This window comes from Petaurus breviceps, unplaced genomic scaffold (genome assembly GCF_028583685.1).
Source record: "Petaurus breviceps papuanus isolate PSGF00001 unplaced genomic scaffold, PetGlider_PUasm1.0 207, whole genome shotgun sequence".
NCBI lineage: Eukaryota > Metazoa > Chordata > Mammalia > Diprotodontia > Petauridae > Petaurus > Petaurus breviceps.
In genome coordinates this window covers 15,649,805-15,674,398 of record NW_027185850.1, presented here as the reverse complement: position 1 = coordinate 15,674,398, position 24,594 = coordinate 15,649,805, and the positions used below count along the sequence as shown (strand labels likewise).

The following is a 24,594-nucleotide window of genomic DNA, read 5'->3' as shown; positions in this document are numbered from 1 at the left end:
CTTAGAGAACCTGTCACATAGTTGTACATTTTTTGGACTAGAGCTGTGATTTCACTGGTATAGGAAACTATGGAAAAGCAGATTTGAATGAGATCGGCAGATTATAACCAGAGAGAGTCAACAGAAACATTGAATTTTTAAGTGACTTGCCCAGGAACAGAGTCACTCCTGTCCTGAATCCTCTTCTCTTTCCCCCCAGAGTTTCCCTAGCTGATCTAATGATTCTCAAATCTATTTATCCAGCCCTGACCTCTCTCTTGAATTCTAGTACCATACCTCTAAATATCTGACAGAGATCTCAAACTGAATGACCCATATACATCTTAGAAACAACCCAGCCAGAATGACACTCATTATCTTTCCCCCCAAAAAATCTTTCTGCTCTCCTTAATTTCCCTTCTACTGCTGAGGATGCCACCATCCAAGTCACCTGGGCTCTCTACATGGGCATCTTCCTTAACTCCTTAGCCTCACTCATCCGCATATCCAATCTATTCCCAAGGACTGTCGATAATACCTTCATAACATCTCTCATGTGTCCCCCCTTCTTTCCTCTGACATTGACACCACCCTGGCACAGGCACACATCACCTCATATTACTGGGTAAGACGATTGCAATAGTTTGCTGGTTGGTCAGTATTGATATGACAGAGTAGAATAAGTGTCATATAGGAATGCAAGATAACCTGGGTTTAAAGCTCGCCTCAGATACTGAGTCCATGGAAAAATCACTCAACTTCTGCCTGCCTCAGTTTCCTCATCTGTAAAATGGGGATAATAATAGCACCTAGCACCCAAGGTTGTTGTGAAGGTCATATAAGATCCTTTGTAAAACACTTTACAAACCTCAAAGTACCATATAAATGTTAGCTATGAGTCTTCCCCCACTTCATTCCATCCTCCATTCAATTGTTACCTGGGGCAGCTAGATGGTGCAATGGATAGAACTCTAGGCTTGAGGTCAGGAAGACCCAACTTTAAAACTTACTCAGACACTAGCTGTGTGGTCCCTGGGTAAGTGACTTCATATCTATTTGTCTCAGTTTCCTCATCTGTAAGATGGGGATAACATCTATATCTGAGATTGTTGTGAGGCTCAGAGGAGATGACAGTAAAGTCCTTAGCACACTGCCTGACACATAGCAATCACTATATAAATGTTAGCTACTGTTAATCTACCTAAAGTTCAGTTCAGACCGTATTACTACCTATTCAATAAACTTTAATGGCTCCCTATTGCGTCCAGGATCAAATACAAAACCCTCTGTTTGGCCTTGTTAACCTTAGCCCTTCCTAACTTTCCAATGTTCTTACACGTTATTTCTCGCCCATGTGTACTCTGATCCAGTGACCCTGGTTCCCTGGTTGTTCCATGAACAACACATTCCATTTGATGTGCTCCAGTCATTTTCTCAAGGCTGGACCTTATACCTGAAACACTTTCCCTCCTCTCCTCTGATTACTGACTTCCCTGGATTTTTTTAAAGTCCCAATTAAAATCCCACTTCCTGCAGGGAGCCTTTCCCATGCCTTCCCCCTGCTAATTATTAAGCATTTTACCCACATTATTTCACCTGATCCTCCTAATAACCTTATGAGGTAGATAGTATAATTATCTTTACTTTAAATCTGGGTAAACTGAAGCAGGCAACGTTTAAGCGATTTGCCCACGGTCACACATCTATCAGACTTTTGAGGACTGATTTGTCCTCCATCAGGGCTTCCTGACTTCAGACTCTGTGCACTGTGCTGCCACCTAGCTGACGAGGAGTGATGCTGCCATCTTTATCATGCTACCTGATCGTGTCTATTACCCAAGGCTTCCCTCGCCACCCTTTCTGTAGCCAAATGTGTCAACTCCCATTGGCTTAGTTACCCTTTCTGTACAGATGACTCATGTGTCTGTGTACAGGGCACCAGTCTCTCCCATGAACTTTAGTCCTGGATCACTGCTGAATATCTCAAAGTGGATGTTTTGCATGCAATTCAAACAGTATTTCAGAAATAAAACTCCTTTTCTTCTTCTCCTCTCAAATATGCCCCATACCCAATTTTATTTTTGTGGCGAAAGGTATCACTATTCTGTAACAAATGAAAAGTTTGAGAGACATAATTAATTATTCATTATTGATATTATTAATTATGTGCAGGCAAAAATGAATAGATTGAAGTCACATATTTTCCTTCATAAAGCAAAGATGAAACTTGGGGGCATCTGTATATTTAAATACCCTTGGAATACTGAGTGTTCTCAACAGAAGGAAATCAACTCATATAGATTAACAATTAATGAGAGAATCAATAATATATAAACATAGGCTTAGATTAATGAGTGGCTGAGGGAAGTGACTTTGATTATGTCATTCTTGGATAAAGAGACTCATCTCTACCTTGATAACCCCTACCTCTGTCAATCTAGAGCAAAGTATCTATTTTTTTCACCCAGTATTACCTGAGCAAGTCAGTGGTGGGGTTATGGTGAGAATTCCACCTACATAAGATAGTCTTTCTTTTTCAACCAGAAATAAGCTGCAGTTGTGGGGGGAAGGGAAAGGGTGATGACTAAGATTGAACCCATTCTGATCATCAGCCCTTTCCTTCGGAGGCTGCCTTTACCAAGCAACTAAATGAGGAAATAGGAAAAAAACCTGGATTCCCCATATTAGTAATTGTTATGAATAAGTATTTCACTCATTCCTCCTTTGATTTTATTGAGATATAGTCTCTTCGGTGAATCACTAATTGATAATGACTTAGACTTCAATGAGGGTAGTTTTTTTTTTCTTTTTTTAACCGATGTTGCTTATGAGGGGAAACAATGTGTGGGGGGGAAAGGGATATTTATGGATGTATTGACATGACCCATTGTGCATCATTCCCTTTGGTAAGCAGGCCTTATTAAAACACACATAAGGCAAAAATAAACAATAAAAATAAAATTGTCCATTCATAGGTCCATTATGTTTTAAGGCTCAGACATCTCAGCTCATACAGCTTTCTAGTTCTTGGGAAATATCTCCTGATACAGCTCTCTGCTCTGGATGGGGTCTCAGAACACTTTCCAGCTACCTGGATTCTCTGGTTCAAGTCACTTATAAAGATCCCAGTGTCTGATAAATTTTCTTTTAAAAAGTTGTTCTTAACAGATTTTTTTTCTATGTTTTTTGGAGGGGAAATTGGGGTTAAGTGACTTGCCCAAGATCACATGGCTAGTAAGTGCTGAGGACGGATTTGAGCTCAGGTCCTCCTGACTCTAGGACCAGTGTTCTATTCACTGTGCAACCTAGCCACTCCTCTTAACATAATTTTAAATTTACTATGTCAATAAGCATGTCATATAGGGAAAGTAAGTTGAAACCCCATATGAAATTGGGGAATCTTTTAGACCATAAAATTTACACTTTCAAATTAGCCAATTCTGGTTGATATATTCAAGAAACTTTAATACAAACTGAAAAATTAGAAAACTCCGAACCTAATTTTTTATATTGAGTATTGTTTATTCCCATATTTGGAGGATGAGATTTTTTCTAAGGCACTAATAACAGAATACTTTCTATAAGATGGCTCTTAATAAAAGAATGAATTATTTGAACAAGTGCTATATTAATTACAATAGCAACACATGGGATGTAATGTATAAATAAGACTAATAGAGTAATCAGTTTCAATACAGTGCTTAGAAACAAATTGGTTATAATAAAATATTTTCCATTTCTAGCCATGTTCAAACAAATAACCATTGTTAAAAGGGGATATCTTTTTTCTTTGAAAACTTTTAAAAATAGGTATTATTTTATTTTTCCCAATCAAAAGGTAAATGTTTTATTTATTTCTCTATGCTTATTTATGTTTAGTTTTCAACATTAATTTACACAAGATTTTGAGTTATAATTTTTCTCCCAATCTTTCCCCTGTCCTCCACCCCAAAACAGCAAGCCTACTGAATACCCCTTCCCCCAATCTATTGTCTCTTATACCCTCCCCCATTACACCACAACTTTCTAGTAGGGAAAGATAGATTTCTATACCCCAGGGCCTGTATATCTTATTTCCCAATTGCATGTAAAAAAACAAATTATTTTTAAACATTTGTTTTTAAAACTTTGAGTTTCAGATTTTTTCCCTTCTTCCCTCCTCATGCACCCCCACTGGCAATTCAATATAGATTGCAATTTGTACTTGCCCAAATCATTTCCATAGTAGTTATACTGTGAAAGATTAACTATATTTCCCTCCCTCCTCTCCCACCCCCCACTTAATCTATTTTCTCCTTTGATCCTATCACTTTTCAAAAATGTTTGCTTCTAACTGCCCTCTCCCCCAATCTGCCCTCCCTTCTATCCTTCCCCCCTCTTATCCCCTTCCCCCCTGCTTTCCTGTAGGGTAAGATACCCAATTGAGTGCATATGTTATTCCCTCCTTAAGTCAAATTCAATGAGAATAAGGTTGTCTCATGCCCTTTCACCTTCCTGCTTTACCCCTCCATTGTAGCAGTTTTCTCTTGCCTCTTTTATATGAGATAATTTACCCTAATCTATCTCTTCCTGTCTCCTTTTTCCAATAAATTCCTCTCTCACCTTTCAATTTCATTTTTTAGATATCATCCCTTCGTATTCAACTCATCTGTCTATGTATACATGAACATACATATGCCCAAACAAATATATATATACACAAATACACCTTCCTATACATACACATATATGTATGCATACATATATACATATATATTCCCTTCAACAGTCCTCATACTTAGAAAAGTCTTATGAGTTGCAATTATCATTTTTCCATGTAGGAATATACATAGTTCAACTTTAATAAGTTCTTTATGATTTTTTTTCGTATTTACCTGTTCATGGTTCTTTTGGTTCTTGTATTTGAAAATCAAATTTTCTGTTCAACTCTGTTTTTTTCATGAAGAAAGCTTGAAAATACTCTGTTTTAATTGAATGAGCATATTTTCCCTGTAGCTTTATACACAGTTTTACTGGGTAGGTGATTCTTGGTTTTAGTCCTAGCTCCTCTGACCTCCAGAATATCATATTATACACCCTTCAATCTTTTAATATAGAAGCTGCTAGGTCTTGTGTTATCCTGATTGTGTTTCCACAACACTCAAATTATTGCTTCCTGACTAATTGCAGTATTTTCTCCTTGATCTGGGAATTCTGGAATTGGGCTATAATATTCCTAAGAGTTTTCTTTGTGGAATCTTTTTCAAGAGGTGATCAATGAATTCTTTCAATTCTATTTTGCCCTCTGCCTCTAGAATATCAGGGCAATTTTGCTTGATAAACTCTTGAAAGATGGTGTCTAGGCTCTTTTTTGATCATGGCTTCCAGGTAATCCAATAGCTTTTAAATTATCTCTCCTGGATCGATTTTCCAGGTCAGTGGTTTTTCCAATGAGATACTTAACATTGCTTTCTATTTTTTCATTTGTTTGGATGTGTTTTACAGTATCTTGATTTCTGATATAGTCATTAGCTTCCATTTGCTCTAATCTAATTCTGAAGGAGTTATTCTCTTCAGTGAGTTTTTGAGATCCTTTTTCCATTTGGCAAATTATGCTTTTTAAGGCATTCTTTCTCCTCATTGGCTTTTTTGTCCTCTTTTGCCATTTGAGTTAGTCTATTTTTTAAGGTGTTATTTTATTCAGTCTCTTTCTGGGTCTCCTTAAGCAAGCTGTTGACTTGCTTCTTATGATTTTATTGCATCATTCTCATTTCTCTTCCCAATTTTTCCTCCACTTCTCTTACTTGATTTTCAAAATCCATCTTGAGCTCCTCCATGGCCTGTAACCAGTTCACCTTTTATTGGAAGCTTTTGATGCAGGAGTTCTGACTTAGCTGTCTTCCCTTCCACTCCATGCCCTGATCCTCTTTGTTCCCAAAAAATGATTCTAGGGTATGTTTGTTTGTGCTTCCTCTGCTTACTCATATCGCCAGCCAATTACTTGACTTTTGAGCTCTTTGCCATGGTAGATCTCTGCTTACAGAATGGAGAGAGCTTTGTTCCAAATCACTGGGGTTTTCACAGCTGCCAGAGCTATTAGGAGGATGCCATCTCTACAGCCCCCACAAGCTCTGGCTTATTGGCCACACACCCCAGGTCCACCACCCAAGACCATGATCCAGATCCATGCAGGCTAAAGCAAGAGCCATTACCCTATGAATGGTTGTTTTGTCCCCCTATGACTTGTAGTCCAGGAGCTCCTTAGGCAGCCACGTGGTGGTTGTTGCACCACCTCTATGCCCCCACAGCTTCTCTCGACATGGGCCAGACCATGCTCTACCATCCCCACTCTTCCAACAGAGTTCCACACTGGTCTTTTATTTTGTCTTTGGTGTTTATGGGTTGAGAAGTCTGGAAACCACCACAGCTGCTGATGATTCACTCTCCTGGAGTCTGCTCTTGCCATCGCTGGTCAGGGCCACCCTGGGGCCAGAACCGCATGGCTCACAGGGGCCTGTGCTTGGCTCCCAAATCAGTGTGATAAACACTTTCTATCTGCCTGCTGGGCTTCCTTTAGCAGGACATTTGGTTCTTTTTGTCATTTTGTGGGTTTTGTAGCTCTAAAGTTTGTTTAGTCATATTTTTACATGTATTGGAAGTGGTTGTTGTGGGAGCTCAGGCCAAATTTGTGCTTCTACTCTACCATCTTGGCTCAACCTCCAGGGTAATCATTTTAAAACATTTTTTATGTTTCATGCTTCAGTCTGTATTTAGACAATATTTCTTTCTCTGGAGGCAGGTAATATGCTTCATCATTAGTCCTATAGGATTGGCTGTGATCATTGTATTTCTGAGAATAGCTACACCATTCACAATTCATCATAAAACAACACAGCTATTACTGTATACAACATTCTCCTGGTTCTGCTCACTTCACCTTGCATCAGTACATGTAAGTTTTTCCCTGGTTTTTCTGAAATTATTCTGCTTTGCATTACTTAAAGCACAATAATATTCAATCACAATCTTATACCACACCTTCTTTAGTCATTCCCTCAAACTAATAGGCATCATTTCCATTTCCAGTTCTTAGGCACCACAAAAAAGAGTTGAGACATATATGTTTATTTCTACATATATGTCTGTATTTATATCTATATATATGCACACATGTACCATACATATATTCATGCATTCATTTAATTATCAATTAATTAATTGTTTATTTATTTATAGTTTCTTCCCCCCACTTATTGATGTCTTTGGGATACAGAATTGACAATGATACTTGTAGATCATAGGGTTTGCATGGTTTTATAGCTCTTTAGGCATAGTTTCAAATTGTTCTCCTAAATGACTGGATTAGTTCACAACTCCACCAACAATGCATTAGTATCCCAGTTCAATTTCCTCTTCTTTGATGGAGAAGTTATCTTTTTCATTTTTGAAACTAGCAATTTGATTTTTGTCTTTCTTCTCTTTTTAAATTCAATTGACAAATGGTTTATTTATTACATTGTTTTTCCCATAAAATCAGCTTTAAGTTTTATTTATTAATTCATTGGTTTTCTTACTTTCAGTTTTATTAATATGACTTTTGCTTATCAGGATTTCAAATTTGGTGTTTAATTGGGGATTTTTAATTTGTTTTTTTTCAAGTTTTCTTTTAGTTGCATACCCAAGTCGTTGATTTTATCTTTCTTTATTTTGTTGTTGTAAGCAGCTGGAGATGTAAATTTTCCTCTAAATACTGTTTTGGTTGCATCTCATAAAATTTTGTATGTTATCTCATTGTTGTCATTTAATTTAATGAAATTATCAATTGTTTCTATAATGTTCTTTGACTCACTTTTAAAAGTATTAGGTTGTTTAGTTTCTAATTACTTTTAATCTATGTTTCCTTTGACCATTATTTAATGGATCTCTTATTCTGTGATTATCTGAAAAGAATGCACTTACTATTTCTTCTTTTCCATATTTTTGTGAGGTTTTTAATAATATAATTTTGAGTCAATTGTTGTGTATCTGTCATGTACCACTGAGAAAAATGTATATTGCTTTCTATTCGCATTTGGTTTTCTCCAAAGAACTATCATACCTCTTTCTGAATTTTATTAACCTCCTTAACTTCTTTCTTGTTTATTTTTTGGTTAGATTTTATGTATTTCTGAAAAAGAAAAGTTGAAGTCCCCACTAGTATAGTTTTTTTATCTATTTCCACCTGTAACTCATTCAACTTCTTCAAAAATATATTTGCCATGCCTTTTGGTGCATACATGTTTAGTTTTGACATTACCTCATTATCTATTGTATCTTTCAGAAAGATGTTTTCCTTCCTTATATCTTTTAATTAAATCTATTTTTGTTTTTGCTTTTTTCTGAGTTCATGATTGCTACTCTTTCTTTTTTGACTTCAGGTGAAGAATAATGAATTCTGCTCCAACCGTTTACCTTTACCCTGTGTGTGATTCACTGCTTAAAATGTGTTTCTTGTAAGTCATATATTGTAAAATTCATATTTTTTTTTGCTTTTTAGAGGGAAATTGGGTTTAAGTGACTTGCCCAAGGTAACACAGCTAGTTTTTTTGTTAAGTGTCTGAGGCTGGATTTGAACTCAGGTCTTCCTGAGTCCAAGGCTGGTGCTCTACTCACTGGGCCACCTAGCTGCCCCTCAATGCTAATTTTTTATTCGTTCTGCTCTCTACTTCTGTTTTATGGGTGAGTTCATTGCATTTACATCTATATTTATGAAAAAAAAACGATGTATAATTTCCTCTATGCTCCTCTCCCCCCACTTCCCATAATCCTGCTCACAGGTGTTTTGCTTCTGATCACCTCTGCCAATCTGCCCTCCCTTATATCAGTCACCCTGCCTTCTATTATCCCCATCCTGGTTTTTACTTACTTATAGGGTAAGATAGATTTCTGTATCTAACTTAATGTGTATGCTATTCCCTTTTTGAACCAGTTCTGATGAGAATAAGATTTAAGTTCTGTCCACCACTTCCCTATCTTTTCCTCCATTATAATAGGCACCTCATATCTCTTTTATGTGACATCATTTACCCCGTTCTATCTCATTCTATCTCCTCTTTCCTTCCAGTGCAATCTTCCTTCTCACCCCTTTATTTTGTTTTCTTTGGGTATCATCCTATCAAAGTCACTATATGTACATATATATATATATATGTATGCATGTATGTATGTATGTATCCTCTGTCTACATGTACTTTTTTTCCTAATTGACCTTATAGTAATAAAGTTCTCAAGAGTTACAAATATCATCTTTCCATATAGAATTATAAACAGTTTAACCTTATTGAAACTTTCATGTTATCGCTTCTTGTTTCTTTTTTACCTTTTTATTTTCCTTGAGTCTTGTATATGGAGATCAAGCTTCAGTTATGGTCTTTTATATAGAAATGCTTAAAAGTCTTCTATTTTCTTAGTTGTCCATTTCCCTCATGAAATATTTTATTAAATTTTGCTGAGTGATTCTTGATTATAGCTCAAACTCCTTTGCCTTGCAGTACATCAAATCCGAAGCCCTCCACTTCTTTAATGTGGAGGGTGCCAAATCCTGTGTGATCCTGACTGTAGCTACATGGTATTGGAATTGGTTTTTTTTTTGACTGCTTGAAGTATTTTCTCTTTGATCTGTGAGCTCTAGAATGTGTTTTTTGTGTTCCTAGGAATTTTCATTTTGGGAACTCTTATAGGTGGTGATTAAAGAATTCTTTCGATTTCTATTTTGCCCTCTGGTTCTAGTATATCAGGGCAGTTTTCCTTGATAATTTCTTTTTTTGAGACTTCTTTTTAATTTTTTAACTTAATATTTTATTTTTTCAATTATATGTAAATATAGTTTTTGGCATTTTAAATTATTTATTAATTATTATTATTATTATTATTATTATTATTATTATTATTATGTTTCAACTTATATAAGATTTTTAGTTTCAAATTTTTCTCCCTCCCAACTTTCTCCTTCTCACTCCCTCTCCAAGATGGAAAGCAATCTAATACAAGTTACACGTGTATAATCGTATTTAACATATTTCCACATCAGTCATGCTCTGAGAGAAAAATCAGAACAAAAGTGAAAAACCATGAGAAAGAAAAAAACTAAAAATAGTATGGTTTGATCGGCATTAAAGTATTTCTCTGAATGTGGATGACATTTTTCATAATGACTCTTTTGAAATTGTCTCGGATGATGGTTTTTCTGAGAAGAGTTAAGTCTGTCATAGTTGATCAGTGCTTAATGTTGCTGACACTGAGTACGATGTTCTGGTTCTGCGCATTTCACTCAGCATCAGTTAATGTCACTCTTTCCAGGTTTTTTTCTGAAATTTGCCTTCTCATCACTTCTTTTGGTCAATTTTTAAAATTTCTTTTAAATTAATTAATCAATTTATTTATAGTTTTCAACATTCACTTCCACAAGATTTACAATTCCAAATTTTCTCTCTATCTCTCCCCTCACCCTACCCCAATGTGCATTCTGATTACTCTTTTCCCCACTCTGCCCTGCCTTCTATATCACCCCCACCCTTCTCTTACCCCCTTCCCTTCTTTTATTTTTGGTAGGGTGAGATATATTTCTATACACCATTGCCTGTGTATGCTATTTCCCAATTTCATGTAAAAACAATTTTTAGCATTCATTTCTAAAACTTTGAATTTCACATTCTCTCCCTTCTTCCCTCCCCACCCACCCTCATTCAGGAAGCAAGCAATTCAATATAGGATATACATGTGTAGCCATGCAAAACACTTCCATAACAGTCATGTTGTGAAAGGCTAGCTATATTTCCCTGCATCCTATCCTACCCTCCCCCATTTATTTTATTCTCTCGTTATACCCTGTCCCTCCTCAAAAGTGTTTGTGTCTGAGTATTCCTTCCTCCCTTTTGTCCTCCCTTCTAAACCACGTCCCCCTTATCCCCTTTCTCCTTACTTTCCTGTAGGGTAAGATGTCCAATTGAGTATGAATGCTATTCCCTCCTTAAACCAAATCAGATAAAAGTAGGGTTCGCCTATTCCCTCTTGACTCTCCCCTCCCACTTCCCCTCCATTGTAAAAGCTTTTTCTTGCCTTTTTTATGTGATATAATTTACCTAATTTACCACATTATACCTCTCCCTTTCTCCTCCCAATACATCTCTTCCTCTCTCTCCCTCCCTCTCCCACCCCTCTTTCCCGCTTTTTCTCACACTCCCAATTAACATCCCCCTCCCTCCCGGGCGCCTTTCCCATGCCTTCCCCCTGCTAATTATTAAGCATTTTCCCCCCCCCCCCTCTCTCTCCATATATATTATACATACATACATACCTCTAAATACCCTAATACTGAAAGAGGTCTCATGAGTTACAAATATCATGTTTTCATGTAGAAACATAAACACTTCAAGTTTAATAATTCCCTTATGATTCTTCTTTCCTGTTGAACTTTTCATGCTTCTCTTGATTCTTGTATTTGAAAGTCAAATTTTGCTTGGCAGGCAATTCTTGGTTTTAATCCTAGCTCCTTTGACCTTCAGAATATCATGTTCCAACCATTTGATCCCTTAATGTAGAAGCTGCTGGATCTTTTGTTATCCTGACTGTTTCCACAGTACTCAAATTGTTTCTTTCTGACTGCTTGCAATATTTTCTCCTTGACCTGGGAACTGTGGAATTTGGCCACAATATTCCTAGGCGTTTTCCTTTTCAGATCTGTTTCAGGAAGCAATTGGTGGATTCTTCCAATTTGTATTTTACCCTCTGGTTCTACAATATCAACATAGTCTTTCTTGATTTCTTTAAAGATGATGTTTAGGACATTTTTGGATGATTTTTTTTCATTCTTTTGGTTCTGTTTTATAATTTCTTTATTTCTCATAAAGTCATCAGCTTCAATTTGCTCCATTCAAAGTCTGAAGGAAATATTTTCTGCAGTGAGCTTTTGGGCCTCCTTTTCCATATGGCCAATTCTGTTTTATAAGGCATTCTTCTCCTCATTGACATTTTGAACCTCTTTTACCATTTGAGGTAGTCTCTTTTTTTTTGCTTTGTGGAGGGTAGAAGGCAGGGCAATTGGAGTTAAGTGATTTGCCCAAAGTCACATGGCTAGTAAGTGTTAAGTGTCTAAGACTGGATTTGAACCCAGGTCCTCCTGACTCCAGGGCTGGTGCTCTATTCACTGTGCCACCCAGCCACCCCTGTAGTCTATTTTTTTAAGGTGCTATTTTCTTCAGCATTTTTTTGGTCTCCTTTTGACTCATTTTTCATGATTTTCTTGCAGGACTCTCATTTCTCTTCCCAATTTTTCCTTAATGTGCTCATCATTTCTTATAGCCCAGAGGTATTATATTATATTCTCATACCACAACTGGTTCCAATATTCCCCAATTGATGGGCATCCCCTCAATTTCCAATTCTTTGCCACAACAAAAATAGCTGCTATAAATATTTTTGTCCATGTGGGACCTTTTTCCATTTTTATGATAGCTTTGGGATACAGACCTAGTAATGTTATTGCTGGATCAAAGGGTATACACAATTTTATATCACTTCAGACATAGTTAGAAATTTCTCTCCAGAATGGTTGTATCCATCCACAAGTCCATCAACAGTGCATTAATGTCTCATTTTTTCCCACATTTCCTCCAAGATTTATAATTTACCTTTTCTGTCCTATTAGACAATCCAATAGGAATGAAGTAATACCTTAGAATCATTTTAATTTGCCTTTCTCCAATCAGTAATGACTTAGAGAATTTTTTTCTTATTTGACAATAGCTTTCATTTTTTCATCTGAAAACTGCCTGCTCATGTCCTTTGGCCATTTATCAATTGGGGAATGACTTGTTTTCTTATACATTTGACTCAATTCTCTCTATATTTTAGAAATGAGGCTATTAGGAAGACTGGTGGTAAAAATTGTTTCCCAACTTTCTGTTTTCCTTCTAATCTTCATTGAATTGCCTTTGTTTGTACAAAACTTTTAAAATTTAATGTTGAAATTATCCATTTTGCATTTTATAATGTATTCTATTTCTTGTTTGGTCCTAAATTCTTCCATTCTCTATACAGCTGACAAGTAAACTATTCCTTGTTCTCCTAATTTGCTTGTGATTTCATCATTTATATCTAAATCATGTACTTTTTTGACCTTATCTTGCTATACGGTGTGAGATGTTGGTCTATGACTACTTTCTGCCATACTATTTCCCAATTCTCCCCATAGTTTTGTCATATAATGAGTTCTTATTGCAGAAGCTGAGTCTTTGGGTTTATCACAAAGTAGATTGCTATAGTCATTGACTATAGTGTTTTGTGTACCTAACCTATTCCACTAATCTATCACTCTTTTTCTTAGCCAGGATCAAATGGTTTGGTGATTTCTACTTTATAATATTGTTTTAGATTTGGTTTGACTAGTCCACCTTCCCTTGTATTTTTTTCCATTAAATACCTTGATATTCTTGACCTTTTGCTATTACTCATGAATTTGATTATTATTTTTCTACTTCTATAAAATAATTTTTGGTAGTTTGCTTGGTGTAGCACTAAATAAGGGAATAAATTTAGGTAGAATTGTCATTTTTATTATATTAGTTAAGCCTTGTCATGAGCAATTGAGATTTTTCCATTTGCTTAGATCTGAAATCATTTGTGTGAAAAGTGTTTTGTAATTATGTTCATATAGTTCCTGTATTTGTCTTGACAAATATTTTATGTTGTCCACAGTCGTTTTAAATGGAATTTTTCTTTCTATTTCTTGCTGATGGGCTTTGTTGGCAATATGGAGATATTTTAATGATTTATATAGGATTATTTTATATTCTGTAACTTTGCTAAAATTGTTAATTATTTCAGGTAGTTTTTATTGATTTTCTGGGATAACGTAAGTATACTATCATATCTTCTGCAAAGAGCCATATTTTTGTTTCCTTGTTTCCTATTCTAAATCTTTCCATTTCTTTGTTTCCCCTCTTATTACTAAACCTAATATTTCTAATACAATATTGAATAATAGTGGTGATAATTGACAACTTTATTTCACCTCTCATTGTATTGCAGGTGTTTTTAGAAAGATACAACTTATCATTTTAAGGAAAATCCATTTATTCCTATGTTTTCTAATTTTTTTTAAATAGATATGGATGCTGTATTATGTCAAAGACTTTTTTTCTGCACCTATTGAGATAGATAGTCATATGATTTCTGTTAGTTTTGTTGTTGATATGGTCAATTATGCTGATGGTCTTAATAATATTAAATCACTATTGCATTACTTATATAAATCCCACCTGGTCATAGTGCACTATCCTAGTAATAAATTGAGATAATTTCTTTCCTAGTGTTTTGCTTAAATTTTTTGAATCAATATTCATTGGGGAAATAAAGCTGTAATTTTCTTTCTCTGTTTTGACTCTTCCTAATTTAGGCATCAGCACCATATTTGTGTCAAAAAAAAAAAAAGAATTTGGTATGACTCCTTCTTTGATGATTTTTCCAAATAGCTTATATAATATTGTAATTAATTGTTCTTTAAAGTTTTGGTAGAATTCACTTGTAAATCGATCTGGCCCTAAAGATTGTTTTGGAGGCATAAGGGGCTGCAGCTGCCATGTGGCTACCTGAGGAGCTCATGGCCTTCAGATCATAGGGGGATGAAGCAACCAATTAGAGGGTAATTGCTCTTGTTTTGACCTGCTTGCATCTGGATCTTGGTCTGGGGTGGTGGTCCTGGGGTGTGTGGCCAGTGTGCCAGACCTTGTGGGGGCTGTAGAGATGGCATCCTCCTAATAGCTCTGGCAGCTGTGAAAACCCCAGTGATTTGGGACAAAGCTCTCTCCATTCTGGAAGCAGAGATCTACTGTGGCAAAGAGCTAAAAAGTCAAGTAATTGACTAGCAAGATGAGCAAGCAGAGGAAGCACAAACAGACCACAGAATACTTTTTTTGGGGACAAGAAGGATCAATGCATGGGATGGGAAGAAGACAACAAAGTCAGAACTCCTGCATCAAAACCTTCCAAGAAAAAGATTAACTGGTTACAGGCCATGGAAGAGATCAAGAAGAATTTTGAAAATTAAATAAGAGAAGTAGAGGAAAAATTGGAAAGAGAAATGAGAATTATGCAAAAATTCCTGAAAAACAAATCAACAGCCTGCTAAAGGAGACCCAAAAATATACTGAAGAAAATAACACTTTAAAAAATAGACTAACTTGAGGCAGCCAGGTGGCGCAGTGAGTAAGAGCACTGGCCCTACAGTCAGGAGACCTGGGATCGAATCTGGGCTCAGATACTTAGCATCACACCCAGAAATAACTGGCTGTGTAACCTTGAACAAGTTACTTAACCCCAATTATTTTTAAAAATAGACTAACTCATGGGTAGAGCCAAGATGACAGCATAAAAGAAGGAAAACTGTGTGCTCCCCAAATAGCCATCTCAAGTACCTATAAGAGTGACTCTTAACAAACTTTTGGGCTACAGAACCCACAAAGTGACAGAGGGAATCAAATCTCCCACTGAAGGCAGCCCGGCAGGCTGGCAGGAAGGGTCCATCACACTATGCTAGGAGCAGCACCCAGCCCAGTATGAGCCTTCAGTTTTAGCCCCAGGGCACCACGACCAGCCCTGGCTGGAGGGACTTCAAGAAAGTGGATCACCAGCAGCTGTGGCAGTTTACAAAATTATCAACCCATAAATGCCAAAGGCTAAGTGAGAGGTCAGTGTGGATTTTGTGGGAACAGTGGATCTAGGAGTGCAGTCTGGCCTCTGCCCCCATAGGGAGGAGCAGCTGAGGCACAATGGCCACCACTGCATGGCTCCTTAAGAGCTCATGGCCTGCAGATTGTAGTGGGACCATCCTGAGCAGTAATTGCTCTTGCTTTAACCCATTTAGATCTTGAATCGCTGTCTAGGGTGGAGGTCCTGGGGTGCCTGACCAAGTGCCAGAGCTGGTGGAGGATTTAGAGAGGGCAACCAATCAATACCTTTGGCAGCTGAGAAAACCCCAGTGATTTGGGACAAAGTCCTCCTTTCTGGAAGCAGAGTTCTACTGTGGCAAAAAGCTCAAAAGTCAAATAATTGAGGGGAAACATGAGCAAGCAAAGGAAGCAAAGCAAGCAGAGCAACCTCTCTTTAGATTCCTTATTTGGGGACAAAAAGAATCAAAGCATGTAACAGGAGGAAGACAACAAATTCAGCAATCCTGTACCAAGAGCTTCTAAGAAAAATATGAACTGTATACAGGCCATAGAGGAGCTTAAAAAGGATTTTGAAATCCAAATTTAAAAATGAAGGGAATAATGGGAAGAGAAATGAGAATGATGCAAGAAAATCATGAAAAGAGAGTCAGAAACATGACTGAAGAAAATAACACCTTAAAAAATAGACTAGGGAGAGGTCAGGTAGCACAGGGAGTAAGAGCACCTGCTCCAGTGTTGGGATGACCTGGGGATCGAATCTGGGCTCCAACACTTAGCACCCACCCAGAAACACCTGGCCGTGTAACCTTGAGCTAGTTACTTAACCCCAATTGCTTAGGGCCAGCCAGGTGGCTCAGCACGTAAGAGCACTGGCTCCAGTGTTGGGATGACCTGGGGATCAAATCTGGGTTCAGATACTTAGCACCACACCCAGAAATAACTGACCGTATAACCTTGAGCAAGTTACTTAACCCCGATTGTTTTAAAAAAAAAAATAGACTAACTCAAATGGCAAAAAAGGCTCAAAATGCAGTGAGGAGAAGCATGCTTTAAAAAGCCAAATTTGCCAAATGGAAAAAGAACCTCAAAAGCTCACTGAAGAGAATCATTTCTTCAGAATTAGATTGGAGCAAATGGAAGCTAGTGACTTTGTGAGAAATCAAGATACTATTAAACAGATCCAAATAAATGAAAAAATAGAAGGCAATGTGAAATGTCTCATTGGGAAAACCAGAGAACTGGAAAATAGAACTAGGAGAGATAATTTGAAAATTATTGGGCTACCTGAAAGCCATGGTCAAAAAAAGAACCTAGAAATCATTCTTCAAGAAATTCTCAAGGAAAATTGCCCTGATGTTTTAGAATCAGAGGGCAAAATAGAGGTTGAAGAATCCATTGACCACCTCTTGAAAAAGATCCCCAAAATGAAAACTCCTAAGAACATTATAACCAGGTTCCAGAGTACCAGATCAAGGAGAAAATATTGCAAGCAGTCAGGAAGAAACAATTTGAGTATTGTAGAAACACAATCAGAATAACACAAGGTCTAGCAGCTTCTACATTAAAGGATCGAAGGCCCTGGAATATGATATTCCAGAGGTCAAAGGAGCTAGGATTAAAACCAAGAATCATCTACTCAGCAAAACTAAGTGTAATGCTTCAGGGGTAAATATATCATTCAATGAAATACAGTATTTTCAAGCACTCTTGATGAAAAAACAGAGCTGAACAGAAAATTTGACTTTCAAATACAAGAAGTATGAGAAGGTAAACAGGAAAAATAAATCATAAGGAACTTATTAAAGTTGAACTATTTACATTCCTACATGGAAAAATGATAATTGTAACTCATAAGACTTTTCTCAGTATGAGGATAAGTGAAGGGAATATATGTGTGTTTGTATATATATATATATGTATGTATAGGAGGGTGTGTGTATAAATATATATGTGCATGTGGACATATGTATGTAGATGTATACATAGACATAGGGCATAGGATGAGTTTAATATGAAGGGATGATATCTAAAAATGGATTTAAGAGGTGATAGAGGAATATATTGTGAGAAGAAGAAAGGGAGATGTAGATTAGGGTAAATTATCTCCTATAAAAGAGACAAGAGAAAACAGTTTCAATGGAGGGGAAGAGAAGGAAGGTGAAAGAGAAAGGGACAACCTTACTTTCATTGAATTTGGCTTAAGGAAAGAATAACATACACACTCAATTGGGTGTCTTACCCTACAGGAAAATAGGAGGGAAGGGGATAAGAGGAGGAATGATAGAAAGGAGGGCAGATTAGGGGAGAGGCTAGTTAGAAGCAAACATTTTTGAAAAGGGATAGGGTCAAAGGAGAAAATAGAATAAGTGGGGATTGGGATAGGATGGAAAGAAATAAAGTTAGTCTTTCACAATATAATTATTATGGAAATGTTTTGTATAGCTACATACATGCAACCTATATTGAATTGTATCTTCCCATTGGAGGCAGGTGGGGACAGAAGAAGTAAAAAGGGAAAAAAATCTGGAAATCAATGTTTTAAAAACAAATGTTTAAAAAAATTGTGTTTACCTGAAACTGGGAAATAAGATAGACAGGCATTTTGGTATAGAAATCCATCTTGTCCTACTAGAAAGTTAGGGGACATGGTGGGGGAATATAAGAGAGAATAGCTTGGGGCAAGGGGTATTCAGTAAGTTTGTGATTTTGGAGTGAGTGTAGGGGAAAGATGGGAAGAGAAAAATTTGTAACTCAAAATCTTGTGGAAATGAACATGGAAAAATAAAAATAAATAAATAGATTAGAAAAAAGAGAAAAAAACTATTGTTCTCCCTTCAGTTTTATTAATCTAGCTTTCAATTTTTAGAATTTCTAATTTGGTACTTAATAGAGGGTTTTGATTTCCTCTGTTTCTAGTTTTTTTTTAGTTGCATGGTTAATTCATCGGTCTTTTTTTTTCCTATTTTATTCATGTAAGCACTTGGAGATATGAAATTTCCCCTAAAACTGCTTTGGCTTCTTCCCAAAAGTTTTGGTATACTATCTCATTATCATCAGTATCTTTGGTTAAATTATTAATTGTTTCTATCTGTTGTTTGATGCACTCATTCTTTAGCATTAGATTATAGAGTTTCTAATTATTTTTTAGTCTATCTTTCCATTGACCTTTATTACATCTAGTATTTATTGCATCACAATCTGAAAAAAAGATTCATCCAAGCTTCTGTCTTTCAGCATGGGACTGTAAGGTTATTTTTTATGCCCTAAGTCTTTATCAGTTTTAGAGTATGTGCCATGTACTGCTGAGAAAAATATTTATTTTTATCCTTTCTCTCCCCATTCAATTTTCTCTAGAGATCTATGATATCTAACTTTTCTTTCTTCTTTATCTTGTGATTAAGTATATCTAGTTCTGAGAGGAGTAGGTTGAGGTCCCTCCCTAGTACACTTTTGTGGTCTATTTCTTCCTGTAACTCATTTAACATCTCCTCTAAGAATCTGAATTCTGTTCCATTTGTTATGTATATGTCAAAATTGATATTACTTCATTGTCTATGGTACCTTTTAGTAAGATGTAATTTCCTTCCTTATCACTTTGAATTAAATCTATTTTTGCTTTTGCTTTTTCTGAGATCAGGATTGTTACACCTGCTTTTTTTACTTGGGCTGAAGTATAATATATTCTGATTCAGCCTTTTACCTTTACACTTTGTGTATCTCTCTGGTTCAAATGTATTTCTTATCAACATCATATTCTAGGATTCTGGTTTTTAATCCACTCTGCTATTTCCATTTTATGGGAGAGTTTATACCATCCCATTAACAGTTATGATTATTAGCTGAGTATTTCCTTTCATCCTATTTCCTCCCTTTTATAATTTTTCTCTTCTTTTACCATGTCCCTTCTCAAAAGTGTTTTGCTTCTTATCACCACTTCCCTCAATCTTCCCTCCCTTCTAACAGCACCCCTCCCTTTTCTTTCCCCTTTCACCTCCTACTTCCCTAAAGGGTGAGATAAATTTCTATACTAACTTAGTGTACATATTATCCTTTATCTGAACTGAATCTTAGGAGAACAAGGTTCAAATAATGTTCACCTCCTCCCTTCTTTCCCTCTTCTGTAATAAGTCTCTTCTGCCTCATCATGGGATATAATTTACCCTGTTCTGTCTCCCCCTTTCCTGTTTTTCCAGTACAATCCTTTTTTACAGCCTCTCATTTTTTATATCATCACATCAAAGTCAGCTCATACTCATACTCTCTATCTATGCATAGCCCTTCTAACTGCCCTAACAGAGATATTTCTCAAGAGTTACAAACATCATCATCCATGTAGGGATGTAAACAGTTTAACCTTATTGAACAACAAGGTTTTCTTTTCTTTGCTGTTTACATTTTTATGTTCCTCTTGAGTCTTGTATTTGAAGATGGGGTTTTCTTTTCAGCTCTGATATTTTCATCAGGAAAGTTTGAAAGTCCACAATTTCATTGAATGTCCATCTTTTCCCCTGAAAGATTATGCTTAACTTTGCTGGGCAGTTGATTCTTGGTTATAATCCAAACTCCTTTGCCTTCCAGAGTATCATATTTCAAGTCCTCTGTTCCTTTAATGTAGAAACTGCTAATCACAGGTGGGGAACTGTAACAATAATGCAATATTCACATGCTGGTATAGTTGTGAATCACATAATGTAACAGCCTCTCTACGTGGAGGGCAGAACCAAAGCCTTTATTCAAATACAGGAAAACCAAGTCCCAAAACCAGAAATCCAAAGTCATTACAGTAACCATGAAGTTGGTGCACATGGTCAATGCAGCGAACACCCACATTCCCAAGCCTTCACAACAGAACAGGGCCCCTCAAGCTGGGATCCTCCTCTCTCACTCACAGTAGCTCCTCAGTCTGGTTCTTGGAAGTTCTCAGCAGAAATTCCCAGAGGAAAGGTCTCACGAGAAGAAAATTCTCAGCATAAGGTCCAGCCTCCAGATGCTCACTGAAAGAAATTTCTCTCTCTTTGTCCCTGGAAGCAGCTGCTCTGCCTCCAGGATGCTTACCCCAGGAAAATCTTTCTGTCCAGCTTGTGCCTTTCCTTATATATGTATTAGCTCCTCCCTGTCCTGCCCCTTCCCATTACATTAGCAACTTCCTCCAGAGGCGTAAACTACTGTGTTAATTAAATAGCTTAAACAAGGTGTTAACTTGATACAAGGTGCTAAGTACCTGCTTACTTGCCAATAAAAAGTGGCATGGAAGATCTGCAGATTCCATTAGCATTACAGGAACCTGCAGACTCAAGGTCACATCAGTCCTTCTAAATTCTCAAGGATGGCCCTTTTACTGAACCCAAACTTTACTGAAATAATCCCCTTAATAAAAGTCCAATAATTCTTTATATCTCTCCTGAATCTATTTTCCAGGCGACTTGTTTTTTCCAATGAGGTATTTTATATTTTCTTCTACTTTCTTTCTCTTTTGATTTTGTTTGATTGATTCATGTTCTTTCATTGTCATTAGATTCCAGTTGCTCAATTCTAATTTTTAAGTAATTATTTTCTACAGTTAGTTTTTTAACACTTTTTCCTTTTCAAAAATTCTGCTTTTAAGGAGTTGTTTTCTTCAGTCAATTTTTGTCCTTCCTATTCCCAGTCGTTGACTCTTTCTTGCTCACCTCTCTTTTTTTTCCCATTTTTTTTTCTACTTCCATTATTCAAGGTTTAAATCCTCTTTGAGCTGTTCCAAGAAGGATTTTTGGACTTGAGATCAACTCATATTCCCTGTTTGGGTTTCACATGTAGGCATTTTGACATTGTTGTCCTTTTGTGAGTTTGGGTTTTGACCTTCCCTTTAACCACACAGGTTTTCTATGGTCAGGGTTTGTTTCCCTTTCTGACTCATATTATAGACTATTCCATGACTTTTAAAGTTGAGCTCTGATCCTCGGAAAAGTTGGCACTGTCTTGAATTTCTTGTGCTGTGGGTCAGTGGCCTGGTCTATGATTTTATAGTCCAGGGCCTCAATTGCTTATGGCTTGCCCACTGTGCTGGGATAAACGAGTCTAGTTGTGCCTATTGTGTCCTGAGTGCTAGGGCTTGCAATTTGCCTTCTGCACAGGGGCTAGAGGCCTCACCCCTGAACTGTTCTGCCACTGGCCTGGTGAGCCAAAAGTGGGGGTCCTCAATTGCTGATCTGAGCTGTGGTTAACGGCCTCCCACTGGCTTGCTTGGACACCACCTGCATTGGATTGTGCTCTCCTTCTACCCAACTGAGACAGATCTTCCCTGAAGTCCCTCCAAGTTATCTTAAACTGTTTTCACTCCATCTTTTTTTTTCCATTTCCTACTTTGTTTTATTTTTTCCTACCTTTCCTACCTTGTTTTCTTTTAATGTGAAATTTCTGTTTCTTACAAGCAGATGAGATAGCAAATGAAGACAGCTTTCTTACTTGGAGGATGTTGGGGTGAGAGGGAGGCATAAGCTAGACAGTAATACTCAAGAAAAAGGAAAGGAATTTGCCCACACATCCCCCACCCCTTCCCAACTTTTCCCCATTTAATGTGATTAAGAAGCTTGGTTGCTGTATACTGCTACAGAGAAACAGGAGTAGGTTGTGGAATGAAGGGTCTTGGGTTGGAGAAGGGAAGTTGATCTGTTTGACTTGATTACATCTCCCCTGCACCCCAGAATGTAGATTGTTTGGTGCCTGCTCTGGAGGGCTGTGGGTGGGGGGGATTCAATTACCCATCATTGGTCAAGGGAGCAGGTTGGTTGTCCCAACCCTTCCCCTTGTTCATAGGCAAGTGGTTCAATCCTGAGTATCAAGTTGAGGGTCAAACCTGAGCCCCCGAGAAAATGTGATTTGGAATTTCTGACTAAGAGGGGCAGGAGAAGGAGACAAGGAAGGGATGGACAGATGGATGGATCCTGGGGTTGGGTAAATGGAGCATTCAAGAGGCAGCCATGCAGTTTGTAGGTGTGGGACTGTTTGATTAGCTCTTGCAGTTTTTATTTCTCTTACATCATTGCTGCTTAGGAAGACCCAGTCCAGAGGAAATCAGCTCCTCACCTTCCAAGGGAGCTTTCTGGGAAAGCTCAGTCTTTTCTTCAGCCTTGTATTCACTGGGCTTCTTGCTCATCTCAAACAGAAACCACTTGTGCATCCAGCTCTCAAAATCCTTCCAGCTCTTGGCCTCCATGTTTTTCTTCAGTTGTTTCATGTTGTCCTGGAAGCTCTGGGTCAGCTCAGGGAAAGACCTTCTGGGGTCAGACTGCAGTAACAGGTACTTCACTTGGTCCTTGGTATTATTTCCAATCTTGGTCAAGTCCACAGATGGGAGGCTCGGGGGCTCCAGCTCCCTCATGAGCAGGGGCATAGCCATTCGGAGCTTGTTCACTGGAATGGAGGGCTTAGGGAGCTTCATCTTCAAAGATTCGAGTTGTAGATTCTGGGAAGTGACAGTAAGTTTGTCCAACCTCCCCTGCTGCTGGTACACAAAGTAGATGGTCGCACCTTGTCCAGCAATGAGCAGGGCAATCAACACGGAGAAGCCCGTGTAAAAGGCTCCCTGGTTGCAGGACCGTTGTTGTCCCCCTGCACTTCTTCCCAGAATGGGCTGCTGCTCATGGTTGGAGATGAGGTCTCACTGGTCCTCCATGGTGTTTGTAGTTGGTTTACCCTGACAGAGACTTCGGCTGCTGCTTGTCTGATTTGCTCTGTTCTCCTGGGTTGTCTGATCTCTTCACTCCATCTTTTTGTAGGTTCTGTTGTTCTAGAATCTGTTTAATGGCTTAATTTATCACTGTTTCTGAGAAAATCTATGGACAGCTCATGCAACTTTCTGATTTTTCTCTGCCATCTTGGCTCCTCCCCCTCCCTATCTGGAATTTTCTGGCCAGAGATACTGATGTGATTTGCCATTTCATTCCCCAGTTCATTTTATAGATGAAGAAACTCAGGTAAATGGTTTGAATAACTTGCCCAGAGTCACATAGCTAGTAATTATTTGAGGTCAAATTTGAACTCAGGTCTTTCTGATTCCAAGTCCAGCACTCTCCATTATGCAACCTAGCTACCCACAGTGTAGGGAAATGTTTTTCATTAGCAATAGTCGATGAGGATCTGTATTTCTAATCATGTTAATAATTTTGAATATTTTGATGTCTCATTGGATTAAATGGTCTGATGAAAAGTTACTACAGAAATAATCAATTTGGCTGTTTTCAGGTAGTTAACTGGTGAATCACAGCATTAGTGTGATCTTCAATCTATGGTTTCTTGGCAGGCAAGTTTTTATGTGATGGTCAGTTAAGTGAAAAGGAGATAAATTCACTTAAGCAGGTACATCACACAGAAGCTCCCAACTCATCGCCTTTGCCCTGGCTGATACTCATTTGAGAAACATTATTTTTATGTTTCAGTTCCTTTGGCTACCTTCAAAAGTCAGTTCAAATCATACCCTTTGTACAGGGGCCATTCTTGCTTCTGTACCCCAAAACCTCAGCTGTCAGTGCCTTTTCTCTCTGAGATTACCACTCATTTACCTTGTAAATATCTTATATATACATAGTTATTACCATGTTGTTTCCACTTTTAGAAGGTAAGCTCCTTGAGGAAAGGGACCATGTTTTCCAGTGCATGACATGATACCTAGCAAATACCAGGTGCTAAATAAATGCTTGTCAATGTGACATTTATACCCAGGTCTTGGCACAGCAGTAGGTGATAAGGCACACAATATGTCTTTAACAAGTGCTTAATTTGTTAAAGAAATGAATCCCCAAAGTAAAATAACCTGTGATAACTTGACCATCAACTACTTCTGTATTTGGTGATTCCAACCCTTCATTACATATGGCTTGTGCACCAAGGGAGGAGGCTACCACTCAATATTAACATATGTTAAATGTTAGCAAAAACTTCATTTCTTTCT

At 37.4% G+C, this 24,594-nt stretch overlaps 1 pseudogene; it reads right to left on the bottom strand.

Annotated features, from left to right (window-relative positions):
- Nucleotides 1-21,987: 21,987 nt before the first annotated feature.
- Nucleotides 21,988-23,319, bottom strand: LOC138164916 (HLA class II histocompatibility antigen gamma chain pseudogene; annotated as a pseudogene).
- Nucleotides 23,320-24,594: the final 1,275 nt, after the last annotated feature.